Genomic DNA, 4,812 nt, shown 5'->3' on the forward strand with positions numbered 1-4,812 from the left:
GGCGGGGAACATTGTCACGAAGGATGAGGAAAAGGCTGAGGTACTTAATGCCTTCTTTGCCTCAGTCTTTAACAGCCACACCAGGTATCCTCAGGGTATCCGTCTCCCTGAGCTGGAAGACAGGGATGGAGAGCAAAATAGGCTCCCCATGATCCAGGAGGAAGCAGTTAACGACCTGCTATGCCACCTGGACACTCACAAGTCTATGGGGCCTGATGGCATCCACCCAAGGGTGCTGAGGGAGCTGGCGGAGGAGCTTGCCAAGCCACTCTCCATCATTTATCAACAGTCCTGGTCAACGGGGGAGGTCCCGGATGACTGGAGGCTTGCCAATGTGACGCCCATCTACAAGAAGGGTCGGAAGGAGGATCTGGGGAACTACAGGCCTGTCAGCCTGACCTTGGTGCCGGGGAAGGTTATGGATAGGTTCATCTTGAGGGTGCTCACGGGACACGTGCAGGATAACCAAGGGATCAGGCCCAGCCAGCACGGGTTCATGAAAGGCAGGTCCTGCTTGACCAACCTGATCTCCTTCTATGACCAGGTGACCCACCCAGTGGATGAGGGGAAGGCTGTGGATGTTGTCTACCTGGACTTCAGCAAAGCCTTTGACACTGTTCCCCACAGTATTCTCCTAGAGAAGCTGGCAGCCCGTGGTTTAGACAGGTACAGTCTTCGCTGGGTAAAAAACTGGCTGGATGGCCGAGCCCAGAGAGTTGTAGTGAATGGGGTGAAATCCAGCTGGCGGCCGGTCACAAGCGGAGTCCCCCAGGGCTCGGTTTTGGGACCGGTCTTGTTTAATGTCTTTATTGATGATCTGGATGAGGGGATAGAGTGCACCCTCAGCAAGTTTGCAGATGACACCAAGTTGGGAGGGAGTGTTGATCTGCTTGAGGGTAGGTAGGCTCTGCAGAGGGATCTGCACAGGCTGGATCGATGGGCTGAGGCCAACCGGATGAAGTTCAATAAGGCCAAGTGCCGGGTTCTACACTTCGGCCACAACAACCCCAGGCAACGCTACAGCCTTGGGGATGAGTGGCTGGAAAGCTGCCCTGCAGAAAAGGACCTGGGGGTGTTGATCGACACCTGGCTGAAGATGAGCCAGCAGTGTGCCCAGGTGGCCAAGAAGGCCAATGGCATCCTGGCTTGTATCAGAAATGGTGTGGTCAGCAGGAGCAGGGAGGTGATCATGCCTCTGTACTCGGCTCTGGTGAGGCCGCACCTCGAGTACTGTGTTCAGTTTTGGGCCCCTCACTACAAGAAAGACATTGAGGTGCTGGAGCGTGTCCAGAGAAGGGCGACGAAGCTGGTGAGGGGTCTGGAACACAAGTCTTATGAGGAGCGGCTGAGGGAGCTGGGGTTGTTTAGCCTGGAGAAGAGGAGGCTGAGGGGAGACCTTATCGCTCTCTACAACTACCTGAAAGGGGGTTGCAGAGAGGTGGGTGCTGGTCTCTTCTCCCAAGTGATGAGTGACAGGACTAGAGGAAATGGCCTCAAGTTGCGCCAGGGGAGGTTCAGGCTAGATATTAGGAAAAAGTTCTTTACTGAGAGAGTAGTGAAACATTGGAATAGGCTGCCCAGGGAGGTGGTAGAGTCACCCTCTCTGGAGGTATTCAAGGAGCATGTGGATGTGGCATTGTGGGATGTGGCTTGATGGGCATGGAGCTGTGTGGTGTTGGGTGGGTTGGTTTTTGGTGTGTTGTGGTTTGTTGTTGTTGTGTGGTATGGTTTTTTTGGTTTTTTTTTTTGGTTGGACTTGATGATCTTACAGGTCTTTTCCAACCTTAGTGATTCTGTGATTCTGTGATTCAGTACTGGACTCCATGCCATAAAAAAGATGATGTGCAAGAATAAACAAATTATTTCTCTCATTTTTTTGGCTGAAACCTTTCAACAGAAAGCAGCCTTTACTCTTGAAAGCAGAAAAAAGTTTCAAAGCCAAAATCAGTGTTTCCTCAGTTGTCCCCTTATCTGCTACAACCTTTCTCTATTCAAGCACAATCCAATCCGAAATCCCACTTCTAGTCTGGACTGAATGGGTGCAGAAGCAGAACTCAACCATCCATCACAACTTTAGTCCCAAAGCCATTCCTGTTTAGTCCCCAATAACCTTTCATGGTCATCTGCAAAAAAGTATGGACCACTTCATATAAGCAAAGAGACCCATTCTGAAACAATGGGCTGTGTATGTCAGTCATCCAAAGCAGATCAGATTCAAAATCATTACTGCCCAGTGAAAGAGTTAGAGGGAACAGAAGGAAATTGAGGTCTGTAGACACCGCAAAATCTTCCAGCTTAGAACTTAATCTTACTACTGCTTCACCACATTATCTCTTAAAATCAGTGCTTCTGCCTATGGGTGCTCACTACAACATGAGAATACCATCAGCCTGCTCAATGCCTTTTTGAGTGTATACATGGTGAAGAGAATAACTGCATTTGTTTGAAATTTGACCTCCTCACACTGCAATCTATTATCTAGAGGTTAACATCTGCTCACATTGAGAAACTACCACATTTGGAAACCTATTCTAGGTCAATGGAATCTTTTTTTTCACCTTAACATGGATTAAAATGAACTCAAATTAAAACGGTCTACATTCCATATTTGGTTATAGCTTGCTGTTGAACCGTTCCTCATTGAAGGTCCAATATACGTATCAGAATAAATAATGCCTTCTTTACCTTATTGATCAGCTGACACTTTAGCTTTCTAATGAAAACCAGCTTTAATTTCTAGCTCTAGTAGCTCATAAAGTCTTAGATCTTAAAATCACGACATGCAAATTTATCTGAAAGTAGTTTTAGCTCATTTTTAATGGATTTACAAATGCTATGCACACTTAAATTGGTACAAATCCATTTGCTCCACAAATTCATAAAAATTAGTGTTTGTAAATTTTTTACAGTTAAGTTAGTAGTGTATTTTTAAAAAATACAGAAAGCTCTGATAAAACACTCTCAAGCAGGAAGAAAAAAAAACTAATTATCCATTTATAGACTACCCTATAAGATGTACTTATAATGAAGACATCAGTACTAGGAATTATTTACCAATGGTAATATTAAAATATATGTGATATCTTAAAAGGTAAACCTCTTTTCTCATAGTCTCTTCAAATATGGAAGAGAATTTCTAATGTAGTTGCTGAAGTAAGAAGTCTGAAACACTGACTGAAAAAAATATATGCATACACACACAAGCTAAGCTAATTGAATCTTAGAAGACCATTAATAAAAAAAGTAGCTTATTAAGGTAATTTCAACAGCTTGGATTCATTGGAGGGGTTAGGAATAAGTACTAAGATTTGGCTCAGAGAAAGGAATGCAGGACAATTGTGCAAAGACCAGAAAGGAAAACATGGAAAAGGGATGGGGAAGGAGGAAAAGCAGGCCCAAGAAAAACTGTATATTTAAAATAAGCAAGAGTGAAAAATAATTCATAGAGCAAAAAATAATCACCTATATATTTAGTTGCTGTATAAGGGCTGTCTTTTTTGATTTCTCTGCAAGTCTACCAACATAATTAGTATTCCACTAAGCACAGAGGAATATCCTATCATATGCACTGCAATTGCAAATAAAATTTGGTCTTCTCTGTACTGGCTCTAGCTGGGGTGGAGTTAATTTTCTTCATAGCATCCCATACGGTGCACATTTTGGATTTGTGACTAAAACTGTGTTGATAACACATGAGCGCTTTGAGTATTGCTGAGCAAAGCTTATACAGCATCAAGGTTTTCTCATTTTCCCACTCTGTCCTGGAAGTGATTACATTGAGGATGTGTCAGTTGAGAGGGGACACAACCATGACAGCTGGACCAAACTGACCAAAGAGATATTCCATACGATATAACATCATGGTCAACAATGAACCTGAGGGATACGAGTAGTTTGGGTAGGTAGCCATGCTTGGAGACTGACTGGGCATCAATCTGCTTGTGGGAGGTGGTGAGGGATTGCCTTTGCCTCACTTACTCTGTTTTATTTTATTTCTTCTTCATCTTTCCTTTGCTTATTAAACTATCTTTAACTCACAAATTTTCTTGGTTTTCATCTTTGTATTCTCTCCCCCATCCCGCTGGCGGCAGGAGTGAATGATTGGCTGTATGGTGCTTAGCTGTCAACTGGGGTTAACACACAACATCCTCTATGTGCCTGCTGTTTAAGATTTCTTTGCCACTCAGCAATCGTCAACATCATCAGGAGTCCAGAATAACTTGACTGAAGTAAGTGTAACCAGCCTGCTTCAGAAAAAAACTTGCAATGTAACTTATGCAGTTAGGTTGACAAAATCAGGTCCATTGAGCTAGTAGTAATGAAGGCACATCTATAATGGCTAAATATACCCTTTGTCAGTAGGGTGTCATGAAATGCCCATTTTGCTCATTTAGCAAAAGAGTCTATAGAAAAGAAAAAAAATGTAGCAAAGTTACTCCTGGAATACCCTACTGATACACTTAGCTAAATGTTACTTGCTGACCTTACTACATCTTACACTTCTGTTAAGATATCTGATGCACAGGGATATCCATGGAGTGCAAGGTGAGTAAAAGAACAGGATTAGGAAGGAGCTTGCCAGGCAACTTGCAACAGATCATCTTACTTGTTTGGTAGAATTGTGGTTATGTGAAAACTGTACTTTGATAGTTTAAAGGTCTGTAAAATCAGTTACCTGCTTCCAGTTTGGCTCAGTCCTCCCTTTTAATTATACGACCTAACTTGAAGAGGACTCACAACAGGCAAAACAGGAACTATGAAACTACAAAGTTAAGTGTAATATTAAATACAAGGAATAATAGGGCAAATGCA

This window comes from Gavia stellata, chromosome 3, assembly GCF_030936135.1.
Source record: "Gavia stellata isolate bGavSte3 chromosome 3, bGavSte3.hap2, whole genome shotgun sequence".
NCBI classification, from domain to species: Eukaryota; Metazoa; Chordata; class Aves; order Gaviiformes; family Gaviidae; genus Gavia; species Gavia stellata.